A 14135-nucleotide genomic window follows, 5' to 3' on the forward strand; every position below is an offset into this window, starting at 1 on the left:
ACAAAATAGCTGTTTAAAGTATACATCCATAAAGTATCCAGCATGTATGACAGTGACACTACACATATAACTGCAAGGTGAATATGTTTACAAAGAACATGAAGCCCTCACTGTACACTGAATTTATTTTACTCATATTCACCTCAATCAGTTTAAAGTAAATAAAGTCAACCATTATGTTTCATGCAGTCCAGAGATACAACTAAAGAAGAAGAAGAAGAAGAAAAGCACTGCAGATATTCTGCATTGTACCTGTGCTGAGCAACACAGATTATTGGGGTTTTCTATTACTAAGCTCAAGGATGCTGACAACAGCTTGACCTGAAGGCAGCTGTTTAAAGGTTTATTTTAAGTGGTTTATTTAGGTACAATAGCATTGTATTGTGTTGCTGTAATAGCTTTCAACTTCATGCCAACTAAGAGTACACTCACTTAAAAAAATAAAATAATAAATAGATCTGTGACCAATTGCAATACTGAGTCCAGCCTTCCTTTTTTCATTTAGAGCTTCAGAATCGTTTCTTGGATGCGTCTCAGGTGTTTACTTTAGAGTATTGATGTGTACTTCACCTATGTAGCAGCTTTGCTAAATGAATAAAAACACATCTTTACAAGTTTTCCAGTTTGTCATCACAAACACGAAATCTAAAATCCCCAAATACACAAAAATAACAAAGGGGTTTACTAGTGATTGTAATCAGCATGGACCTGATAACGTGTTTGTGTAATACACAGGGGGTTGGACTTGAGCCGAACATGGCAAAAAAACATGCAGAAAAAGAAAGTTGGAGCAACTTCTTCTTTGGCATCAGACTCGGTAAATGAAAGCTTGCATGATGTGAATCATACCTGTCAGCATTATTACCAGCAATTAGTCACTTTGTTAGCCTTGGCTGTACTGTCTGTGCAGACTCAAGCTGTTGACTCTCATCAGCCTTGGATACATTAAGAATGTGATGCAGTCTTAAGCCTGCAGGCTGCCAAAAAAAAAAAAAAAAAAGGCACTGGCATGAGTTCAACTCTTAGTGGTTTGGATGGACATTTTGAGGAAATGTTGCAACTAAAACTCCAGTTATTGTTTTAATGTTTGTTTGTTGCTAATAGGAGGCATTAATCTGAAGCAGGAGACACAGATATACAAGTTTAGCTGTGAGTTTGTTACAACCTCTTTATGTAAACATGCTTTAGAATAAAAGACAGTATATATAAATATGTTAAAGCTAATATGAGTTGGATTAAAACAAAGATTGAGTCACATCTAATATCTTATTTGCCATATTTTCTTGCACTCTGAATGCAGTGACCCACTTTTCCTCAGTATCCTTTAAAATCTTCAATTGCTCCATGTTTTCTTATCTTTCAGAGATTATCTTCTGGGTATTGATTAAAAATACCATGTGTGCTACAGAAACTTTGAATAAAGAGAAGAGCAGATTATAGTTTGTTTAAAAAGATAAGTTAAATCTTTCAGTGACATAAAATTAGATGCAAAAGACAGCACGATCCAAATGATGGGTTATTTCTCATTAAGCACTATGTATTATTTATTTATAAATTCTCCAGACTTTCAAGGACATACCCTTGAATCTCTTTCTAATAATCTTACTGATTTCCAGCAAAGAGTTGCAATAAATTAAATGTATCTCTGAAAAAGAGAAAAGTGATCAACTTCTTGAACTGCTGCACTGAGATAAAAACATTTCATGAGATTTTTTGAGGAAAAAAAAATGTTCTTGACTCTTTGGACATGCAATAAGTACATTGAAATTAGGGCATAATAATTATTCCCAGCACTGCGTTACATCAAAATGAAAATCACTTTTTATCTAATAATGAGCGAGAGCTCCTACAGAGCTAAAAGTCCTGAAACCTTTGTCGGTCCTTGCGGCTCCTTTAAACCTCACTAGTTCTACAAAGAACTTCAACATTTCGCATTCAGCCGCTCACAGATGAGTGCTGGTTACCATGGAAACATATATAAGATTTCCATTAGTGAGCAGACTGCTCTTCCAAGTCAAGTCGAACTTTATTTTCATTTAAAACCAATCTCAGTTGACCTGAGTTACAAACAGTGTAAGTCACTAACAGAGCACTTCAAGTTTTTATATTACAAATAAATATATATATAAACTTCCTATTTGCAGGTGATGGAGTACTGAGTATAATACTGCGTTCTCCTCCCTGCAGGACTGGGGTTCAAACCACAGAAACTCCTGTTTTGACAGAACCTCTCATCTACAGTCACCACACAACTACTGCAGTCATATCAGGATTAGATTGCTGATAAATAACAGAACAATCTTTGTACATTTTATTGTCACTGAAGCATAATGCAGGGCTATTTACTTGAAGCCAGCAGCAGTGATGTATCAGCCAGATGTAAGTTATTCATACAGGAATCAGTTATAATGTGAGTGACGACTCGCTCTTTACCTGAAGCATGAGTCTCACCTTCAGAGGAACATGTTGTAGGATTCAAAGCTGAGTTATTGCAAACCTTGTCATATTCATGATAGACATAACCACTTTCAAGAATAAAGGACAAAAGAAACAAACTAAAAAAGAAACAGGAAAAATCCTCCAAATTTTTTATATAGTGTACTTTTGCCAAGATTGTATTAATTGGCTTTTTAATGGTATGAATATTATCCTAATTGGAAACTTATGCAGAGCCATTTACACTGGATTTGCTAAAATACCTGTCATAACCATCATCATCATCATCATAATTATTATTATTATTAGTTTGTGAATAGTCTTTATGAGAAATATATGTCTTAACAAAAGCAACAATCTTAATTGCCATCATCTTACAGGTGCTGTGGTTTCTGAAATGATGACTGTGCAATAAAACTGTCATTGTTTATGCTGACAATGATTTAATAGCACTTCAGAAATAGTTCCCAAACAACTGTGAAGTTTGTTTAAATCTGCATGTGAATAAAACTGTCATGAAAACAAAATGAATCCTAAAACCTTCAAACTGTCTCTAGGGGGGGGATGATGTTTTATCTGTAACATAATTTGAGTTTCATCTTGTAAGACTTCTTTTTGTTTGCTTCTTTGAGGCTGCTGGTGCATGATTGATCATTAATCTGTATTCTGCTTTCAACCTGCTGGTAAATGAAATATCTGAAACTTTGAGAGAAAACACCAAATCATTCAGATTGTGTCAAAAAACATCCCTGGATGAACAACACAACTGTTCTTGTTGAAATAAAAAACAAACTAAAAAGAAAAAAAAAAAACATCTTCAATCTTCGATAGCAGCTGATACTCGTACAGTTTACCCGGAGTTGTTTGAAGTGTCCGTGGGAGTCGGCTCTAAAGCTCAGTAAATCACACATTAGAGCCACAATGCACTTGATGTTCAGGTATTTTCTTTTCAATGAGGTTAACACAAAACTATGACCTTTTCCTCCACTAAACCACCACACTTCCCCTAATCCAGACTTTGTCACTTTTTATTAGGACAGCCTTTCCTCTCAGCATCAGATATCCCTGCAGGTGGTTTGTCCAAGCAGTGAATTCAAAAATACTTTCTGAGCATCTCAAAGAAGCTATATTTCAAAGAAATAAAAAAGCAGGATTTGACACCAAGGTAATGGGAACAGGTTGTGTAATGTTTACATGTATGCAACAGTTTCTGTATTGTTCTTTCATGTGAAGATTAAAAAAGCTAGAAACAGTAGAACAGGTTAAGGTTAGACACAATGTTGTCTCTGAATTAATAAAGTTATCATGAAAGCAATGAGTGTGACCAATGCAGCATGAAAAGAACAAATAAGGTTGCCTCTGATTTCATTTTTCTGAACATATTTACTTTTTATCAGCTATGCTGCTGCTTCTGTACTGTTATTATTCCTCCTTTTCCTCTAACTGATTATTGCAACATTGCAAGAAGATTTAACTTTTCTTTTTGTACACAGTGCTTAATTGTGATGAGATTTTTAAATTATTTATTGATGTCTGATTTAAACAGTACATCATTTGTAGCATTCATTTAGCCCTGAATATTTTAGCAAAAACAGTTTAATCTTACTATTGTTATAGGCCACAAAATCAACCAAAGATTTGTTGCACCCAAGTCTATAAACTTTGAAAAACAAAAGCTACCAAGTAGGATTTGAACACTAATTGATTTGGTTGCTTCACAGCCTGAATGTATAATCATAAAATAAATAAAACATTACTAAACATTACTACATACATTCCTATTTTGTTGTTTAGCTTTTACACACATAAAAGACAGACATAAACCATTATTACTGTGTAAACGAAAGAAAACTTTATTTCAGTGGGCTTTTAGTATATAACTGTTGCTGTCCTGGGTGTTGGTTATTCTGTAACTTGTATTACTTCCTGGTCTGTAGTTGCTTATTTCTTTTTATTTTTAGGTGTTTTTCTGTCATATATTTAGTTTGGCTTGCTGTGGCAAGTTGCCTCCAAGTTTCTCACCACTTTTATTCAGCTCCTCACCTGTATCCCATCTGCTCATCTGCACACCTGCTGCTCATTCAGTAATCACACTTCCGATCATACTGTTATTTATTTTATGTTTTGCTTTTTAAACTAAATTTAAATATAAAATAAAAAGTTCCAGTGTTCTGAGTTTGACTTTAGTGCTTAGCTGTGAAGCACGTTAACTTTCAGATAAACACTTATTTGTGTGTTTGGTTCAATACAAAATGCTAAGTAAGAAAGATTGAGAAAGAAATTCAATATTCACTTGTTTTGTACTTTTGTATTATGTTTTAAAATGACAATTTAATCAACTTAAACATCATTAAAAAAACAAAAGCTGGTACAAAGAAGTAATTAAAGTTTGTGATGAGTGTTTTGTCTGAAAGTGGAAGACCAGGTGTCTTCAGAAACCACAGGAGAACTTCAGATTGGGTCACATCAGTTGGTGTCAGATGTCATTAAGGTCAATGGTTTTCACCTGTGTTTAAACTCACCATTCATTTTCACCTCAGCAAATTAGGGGAAAGAATCTTGGGAAACTTTTGTTGCCAAATTGTTGACAAAATCTATAAAAATATAACAATTACACATTTTTATTTTCTTGTCACATTTTGCCAAAACCACATAGACAATATGAGAACAGAATCTGTGACATTTATTAAAAAAATATTTATATTTATTCACCAGCAGAAGCATTTCATGGGTGTCACACAAAGCCATAAGCTCATTTAACTACACTGTATAAATGCATACTGTATGCAATAATAATAATAATAACAAAAACACTGTATTAAGGTGAGCTCAGTAGCTAAAGTTTCTGCCTTCTAACTAAGTTCCTTATCTGTATAATATGTCTCTTATAGATGCTATCTTTTCCCCCCAAAATGCAGATTATCTTTACTTTTTTATTCACTCATCTTTCCTGTTGTTGTTTTGGAATGATTGGCCAAAAGCCGCATCACAGCTGAACAGCATAAAAATACATTAAGCAACTATCATGAATGCAATTACGCTTAGAAAACCTAACACTGACCCTGCAGCACGCCCAGCAGACAAACAGATCTTGTTTTTAAGTGAAAATGTACAATTCTTTTCTGCCTAACTTAGCTAAAAACTATTCTAACAATCTTTTAGTTCATAGCAGCCATTCAGTCCCAAAAACAATGTAAAGTGTTGCTCGTATTCAGTTCAAATTCCCATCAAAAAACCTAAATAGGTTCAAGGTACATTAGGAAGAAAAAATAATGCTTTTTGTGAATGCAGTAATTTGAACAACCGCACAACACTGCTCGACTCTTCTTTACGTTTTTTTTTTTGTTTGTTTGTTTATTTGGGTCCTTTTTCTAACAAACAAGCTGAAATGCACATGCTGCACCACTGGGTGGTGGGAATATCCACATTAACAAAAACACAGAACAGAGAGAAATATAATTTTTATTTTGTCTAAAAGATCTCCTAAAACAATGGTAGCTTCATTTGTCTTTTTCTTCTTTGACACAGTTTGGAATGTTATTGGTGACACGATCAGGATAAAAGACAGATGTAGGGAGGGAAAATAAAAATAAAAATCTAACAAGGTTGAGTCAAGTCCTCTGGATGAGTTCTTCTTTGTTTCAGCTTTTATCCAAAAGGCTTCTTTAGTCTGAGGAGCTCCATGCAAACTGAGCCTTATAAGCAGCACCTTCACATTGTGAACCAACCAGTTGGTTGTGATACCCAAAACTAGTTGTTCACATGCAAAAGAGGACCGTCAGCCTAACAACTCATCATTAGAGCCCTGATGCCCGCTTGCTGTTCACAGAGGGCTGAGTGATGGGAAAATAAAATCAAAAATAAATAGGGTTAAAAGTCCAGTTGTTTGGGTTTCTTGAGCACAAAGTGATAGCAAATTAAGCTGCTACATAACCATTTTTTAAAAACATCAGTTTATTTGGTGACAATAAGAGTAGTACAAATTTCCTTCTTTAAAAGGACCCTGATGGTGAGGACTAAATTCTGTTTTTCTTGTGATCAGAGAATGAACCCAAGCAGCACCACATGCGTACTCTCCCTCATTATACCCTTCAGTTCGTTTTCTTTCTTTAGTTTTTCAATCATTTTTTCCCAGCTGCTCCTGCCTCCTCTTCTCTGCCCCTTCTCCAAACCTTTCTCCTGCCCCTCCTCTTCCTCCTCTCCTCCTCCCGTGGGCCATCGGAATTCATTCCAGGCTGAGCTGATTCATGGCTCAGTCTCACATCATTGGAGAGCATGGAGCCATGCTTATAAATCCACAGTTACACACTATTACACTCGTGCACACACACACACACACACACACACGATATCATAAAACACACACTGCATCGACATATATCAGCATATAAAAGACATAGATACAAGTACACAGTGGATAAAAGACAGCATAAATGCAGACACACATTATTACCATTCTCTTTTACACAACAAGAGATCTTACCCTTGTAGACACGTGCAGGACGCCACCAGAAGTGTGCATGGCCTTCACCCAGCAGATCATCATTACAGTCAGAGACCTGCTGGGTGTCTTGTTTTGCATATCTGCAGCCAGCAACTCCTGGCTTTAGAACAAGCAGAGGGCTTAGGGTCCTACACTGTACAGTGGTTTTACAACAATGATTTTTCTCTCACTGTGTGTACTTGTGAGTGTGTATTTGTGACTGAGAGGATGAAGGATGATGCATACTGCAGCCATAACTTTGTACTATAGAAGTTATGATTGTGGTTCTGTTTTAGATGAATTTTCCTTTCAAAGTACTTAGCATAATAGAAGCTGCCTCACTTTCTTTAATTTTATTCCAGCTCCATCTCATGCACATATACTGTATATCAAACCAGAAAAAGTTTCTGTTTCCAGGATTTCATAAGAATAAACAAACGTAAAAGTTGTGTTTAAAATGTAAAATGCAAATTATTTCTTTGTGCTGTTCAAACCAAAAATAATATATATATATATATATATATATATATATATATATATATATATATATACATACACTAATTTCTGAGTGTGTGTAACTTTTCTCTTTGTGTGTATGAATCCACAACAAAAAAAATCCTTCCTCTGATCCAACATAACAAAACAATATATTACACCCCACCTCCCCACTTCCAAAAAAATAACCAAAACAAACAACCAAACATAAAAAACTACTAAAAAATAAAAAAAATAAAGGAACAGTTGTTAGCAATACCCTCTAAAAGCTAAAAGAAGACAATAGTACCTCCAAGAGACAAACTAAAACCGAGGCTGAATTTATACCTAAACTACAGTTACAGACAGTTTTTAAGCACACAACAAAATATAAAAAAATAACTAAATAAATAAACGAGAGGTAGATTTTTGCAGGCAGAACCATAAAGTCAGTTATCAATATAATATAATAGTGTGTAAATCATTCAATAAGCTCTTCTCTGGATAATGTCAGCTGCCAGCACTAAAATATAAACCATTTCTTCACAGAGTTTAGTCTGGTTGCAATCAAACATTTATAAAATATAAGATATTTATAATAAAATACAAAGATGCAATTTAGAAACTGAATCTAGTTTGTCAGACCATTTCTTTCAAAAATTCAGATTATTTTTTTTTATTGCCCCATGCTGCTAACATGACATTCAGACACTCCTTCAGCTTGTTATTTTTTAATTGTTTTTAAGTAACGACAGAAAATAAAATTTCAAATCAATATTAAGCTTCCATCTCTGTTGATCTCAAACTTTTGACAACACAAAAGACAAGCCGTGTGTTTATTGACTTTTTTATTATCATTGACTGGAAATAAATGCAGGCTTACTTACTGGCTCACGCATGTGAAGGTAATTTTGTCACTACAAATAATTAATTTTATTGTCTTTTAGTTTTTTGTAGGTGTGAAGTTTCAGGTAAAGGTTTTGCTTACAAGTCAGTGAGTGAAAACAATTACACTTGGTAAATAAATGTTTTCCTCTTTAAATATCTTGTACTGACCACTGACCAGTTATAATCCTCCCGTGGCCTTTCGGGTCCATTTGACCCGGAAGCTTCCTCTCTTCAGTTGCAAGGGCTTTAGGAGGGTTAAAACAAAACAAACAAACAAAGAAACAAAAAAAACTAGACAATATTTTGTTGTTTTCTGTTGTGGAGAACTGAAGCCTGTTTTATGGTCGCTGTGATGTTGGTTTTGTTTGGAGTCTGTGCACTGGGGATGAGGGGATGTGTTACAATAACTTATTACAGCGAAACATGTTGGATAATGAGTATTTAAACATATATCATGGTAAGAACTACACAGATTAACATAGGTCTGATTCACGTGGAATTATTAAAAATCATTATTTCAAAAAGTCATCTGAAAAAAAATATCTGAGGCATATTTTTTTTCATCAGTTTGTTTACAAATAGGGGACAAGACCTAAAATTTGTATTTAGAGCTGCCTACAGGGAAGCTGTCCAACTTTAACTTCCAGGTTCCCGTAGGGTATTTAGTATATAGTCAATGCTACAGAAACAAAGAACATTTCAAACTCTCTGATATGTAGTAATATACAAATTGTTCATTTGTTTATCTTTCCTTCCAAAAAGACAGACTGATGTTAGAAAATAAATAGTTAAAAATCCAGTTCCAGGAAATTGCATCGTATTGTAGATGGAAGATTTACATTCATACATGTGGATGGTGCTTGTTTGCAGCCCCTGTTTAGCTTTGAGACATCAGAAGTTGAGAAAGGACATTTGGAAAAGACACAACGAGCCCCACGTCATTCAGACATACACAGATTGTTCATGGAACTGAAGGAAAAGCTGATTGTATCATGCAAAACTATTTCAGGTATCATTAAACAATTCCCAAACAATATTGAAGGGAACAAATAGGAATAACAAATAAATGCCTTCTTTACTGCCTTGTTTTGTTCTGCATGCATGAAAACATCCTTATTTTGGTCTTTTTTAGACCTAAATTAACCATTCACATCAAGCACTTTGGTAAAAACCTGATTTTATCTAAAACAATTTAGAGAAATTTAGATGTATAGAAAGGTTTGTGATATTTATGAGTTTAAAGTACAGCTGGAAATATAGCATACTGTTTTACAACAAAATTAAATAGAAAAAAATCATAAAACAAGTTGGTCAAAAAATTTACAAAATCCTATTCTGATATAAAATACATTTATCTGTTAATGTATTCCACATGTTTAGGTTTTTATGTGACAGTTAAACTTCTTTTAATTGATATTTTGTAAGGCTACAGAGCTGTTGCAGTCATTATGCAGTTTTAATAATCCCTTCAGCCGAGCACATGCTGATAACCTGAATACACTGTAAAATCTGACATGTTGTTTCAAATTATCAACTGAGTGAAGAGCCTGCCTTAACACTGCGAGATAGGTAAAGACAGTTTATTCTGTTAATATTACTTTATTGCCTTGAGACACATCCCTTGTGTAACCTTCTTCATTAGTTTGCTTTATGTAGATTTAACTGAACTCCCCAGAAAGTTGATTTTACAACACCTCTTTACCGCTGACCAAAATCAGAGCTCTAAAATCCTGCTTTGCTAAAGTAGTTTTAAAATCCACCCATCTGTGCTCAGCAAATACAGACCGTTTTATTCACATCAGGAAAGTTCTGAAGTGTTTATTATTGGCCTGTTTAAGATGTTATCATCTACCTGCTTCAGCAAGAGAATCATCTGGATAAAGCGGGCAGGACAGTAAGATGATCAAAATCAATAGAAAAAAAAAAATCAGTGTTGCATGCCTTCTAAATATCTGTAATGGAAAGAGATATTTAATTTGGAGCCATCTGTTTTGGCAACAGTGTCAGAGTCAGTGACACAAAGAAGAAAAAAATATATATTTCTGTGCTGGGAACTATTCTGGACCTTACATTATACCACCGAAGCCACCTGCAAAGACAAATGTTGTTTAAGTTTATATAAACATGCCCCCCCCCAACACACACACACCCATCTACCAATATGCCAGATAAATAAGAAAAACACAACCAAACATAAATTGCACTGAAATAAGGAGTTCGTATGTGAGCTGTAATTAAACTCTGGAGAAATAAGTTCATTTGAGAACTATTTTGTGTCCGAAAACAGTAAATGCTTCATCCTTCGAGTCACAGTCAAATCTTCTGACAAAATGGGGATGAATTTGTTTGGAGAAAATAAACAATGTAATGGTCATTTTCTTCAATGCAAGATATTTGACCAAATACAGAGCAGTCCAAATTATAAAAATAAGCCATTTTTTTGTGTTTAAAAACAGATAGACTAACATACGTGGTATCTACACTCAAACGCTCTCTTTTGTATTATCAACATGCTTGTAAACACACAATCCATGACTGTCATGCTTCTTTGGGACAGACTTTCTTCCAAACACACTGCTTTAAAGTAGAAGACTGCATAACCTTCAGTAATACCAGCTCTTCCTCCCCCATCATCATTTATTTTGACTCAACAACCTCTCTTCTCTCATGTTTCCCCGGGTTTTCACTTTGTGAGGATTCCTAACCACATAGGAGCAGATAGGGGAGGAAAGGGATTAAGATAATACAAACTTTTCATTTCAGAAATAAAGCGATAGATGACCAAACGCACATTTTATTTTGAAAGTAAAATTAAAAGAAAACAATTAGAACCAGTGAAGGAATCAGAGATCTAGAGCACATGATCACATTTTTTTTTACAGAGAGAAGAAGCTTAAGAGCCAAACAGAAAGCTGTCAGGACAATAAATTACAGTAAGTGCACTACATAATGATTAGAGCAGCAAAGGGAGAAGAGTGAGATACTGGAAACGGGGAGCAGGGTGGGAGAGGAGGAGGAGAGTTATTAAGGCGGCACAAGAAGAAGAAATATTCCTGATATCTCCCACTCAGGGTGTGCTGGTCAGCAAAGGGCTGCATGAGGCAAGGAACAACTGATTTGTTTTACGTCATTGCATTATTCACACAGACAATAAAAGGTTCTCACAGCCATTGGTCACGGGAGGAGAAGATGGGTAAAAATAATGTGTGTTTGGAGGGACCAGATCTAGCCCTCCACATATGATGCCGATGAGTCTTTCTCCAAACAAAATTAATTTACTAAGTGTTTCTTTTAATTTACTTGAGCCAAAATAATACACCATCATTACTGGTAACATCATTCAATCGCTGTACAAAAGCAGCTTAACTGGACAGAGCCATAAAGGCTGATATACAGATGGCCCAATTCTGCTTTTGTAGGTAATAAACTTGACTTATGTAGTGTTATTTTCAGTTTTATACATTAACTGATAATGCAGATGAATATGAATTCCAACCCTGCCTGACTGTCTCACTTCCAAGACATTGCAAAGCACCAGGATTAATTATCAGCAGAAGTGTGATTATATTAATTTAACCACTTCTGCAAACCCGTTGTAGCTGAGGGGGAGGAAGGTGGTGAAGATGATGAGCAATATTGCCTTACAGTAAAAAAATTACAAATAAAAAAACGGATTATTATCACCGAACCTAAATCTGGATCCTTCAAAACGCAAAAAGTCCATCTTCAGTATGTCTGTCATAGTTGTATGTATTTGACTGCTGTGTTTTTCTTTTTTACAACTTTATTTTCTGAGTATTTCTGGTCATTTGTTTTGGCATCTTTTGCGTTCTTGGTGAGGATCATGAGATTTTCAAAAGGATGCGTTTAGGTTGTCCACGTGATATCATTTAGGGGTTCTTAAATGTTGTTTCTGTGTGGATGCATGGCTAAAACAGTAAAAATTAAAAATAATAATAATAATAAAACACAGCTTGGTATTTTCACTTCATTGTCAGTTCCTGTTGTTTGCAGACACTTTTCTTTTTATCAGCTTCCTAGTTCCCAGTGATTATTTTTGCCTTTTAATTTCATTTTGCAGTGTTTTGTTTTGTTGTATCTTTGCTGCCTTTAATTTTATTATTAAAGTCATTTGGTTAAATTCAGTTCAGTTTGTCGGCCTGCACTTTGGGTCCAGTACTACACTGAATAATGGTGACTGCCTGCTGGAAAGTTTCCTGTTATTCTGAAAGGGGGTAGGTCACCTAATCAATATGGCAGCATCCCTTAAACCCGTGTTTTTCAGTTCTCGTCCCCGAGATCCACTGTACTGCCTGTTTCAGATGTTCCCCACTCTCCAACACACCAGATTTAAATAACTGAATTATTTCCCAGACAGGTCATCAAGTAAAGCACAAGTTATTCAGTCATCAATTTAAATCAGGTGTGCTGAAGCAGGGTAACAGCTAAATCATGTAGGACAGATTGTCTCAAGGACTGGACCTGGAAAATACCGCCTTAAGTTATTTTTTCATCAGCCTGGGAGGAAATTAATTTGTTTGTTGAGTTGTCTATTACTTGGGGAATTCATTGGTTGCTCCAGAAATGTCTCATGAGAAAACTTTTTAAACTATTTTCATAGATTTTAATGTCTTCGAAAAACACACATTTTCAAAACTAATAATTTTTTATTGAATTATTAATAATATTCAGTTTTTTGTTGTTTTTCAGGGAAATTCTTATGCAGATAAATTTGTTTGCAACATAAGAAACCCTGATGGAATAGTTGGTGCTGTTCAGTGACTGGCAAAATATATTCAGAGGTTGTTTTTTGTGTGTTTGTGTGTGTGTGTATTGAGCCAACAGTGAAGGTGGCCATGATTTTTTTTTTTTTTTGGTGACTATACATTTGATTAACAATCACTGACAATGACTGCTGCCCTTATATAAAAGCATTTAGTAAGATAAAAATGTAACATTATAGACATGCAAATAAAGAACATTTTATTAATATAAAAATTAAAAGAAAGTTTAGGAATAAAAAGCTGGAATGAAAGCTAAAGGAATATAGGAATAGCATTATATATGTATGTATATATATTATATTTATATTTGTATGTATATCTATGATTTAATGAAAGGCAGCAGCGTACAGGACAGTCATCAATCTCGTTTTAAAGGAACTCACAGTTTGAGCGGTCCAGCAGTTTTCTGGGAGTTTGGTGCATAAAAGCTGAACGAAGCTTCTGCATGTTCGGTTCTGACTCTGGAGACAGAGAGCAGATCTGATTCAGACGACCTCAGAGGTCTTGATGGTTCACAATGCAGCAAAAGATCAGAGATGGATTCTGGCCCCAGACAGTTTATTGCTTTGTAAACCGGCAACAAGATTTTAAAGTCAGAATAAAGACAGTAAGACACAGTTGTTAACGTTCAAATGTCACTGCCCAAGTAACACTGCTTCTTGAAACCTGCATTTTCCATAATTTGCATTCCTTTTGCTAAAATAAGCAAATGATACCAGAAGCAATTGGTATATTTAACCATATTGCTGCCTCGTATTGCTCTCAGCTTGGAAGGGATGAGAAGAAAACAAAAAGAGGATAAACAAACAAAAACAACACTGCACATTTGCTTTCTATGAGAAAGTCAGAAGGACCTTTTGCAAATGTATTAAATATGAAAAACAAAAGGAACCATATACGGCAGGCTGACTAAAAAGTACAATGCTTAAATTTATTCAGTTTTTAAAATGCATTTAAGGTGTCCTGTAAAACGAAATAAACTGAATCTGTGACCTTCCTTTACAATTTGCCAACCTACCACACATGCTGATTCACTCCATTTTACCTTCCCTGTTGTTCTGCTGCACTCC

The 14135-nt window shown here is 34.9% G+C and overlaps 1 protein-coding gene across 1 annotated transcript in view; it reads right to left on the reverse strand.

Annotated features, from left to right (window-relative positions):
• grin2da (glutamate receptor, ionotropic, N-methyl D-aspartate 2D, a) overlaps window positions 1-14135 on the reverse strand; it is a 165964-nt gene that overhangs the window by 101184 nt on the left and 50645 nt on the right. The window lies entirely within an intron of this gene.

This window comes from Kryptolebias marmoratus, linkage group LG5, assembly GCF_001649575.2.
Source record: "Kryptolebias marmoratus isolate JLee-2015 linkage group LG5, ASM164957v2, whole genome shotgun sequence".
NCBI classification, from domain to species: domain Eukaryota; kingdom Metazoa; phylum Chordata; class Actinopteri; order Cyprinodontiformes; family Rivulidae; genus Kryptolebias; species Kryptolebias marmoratus.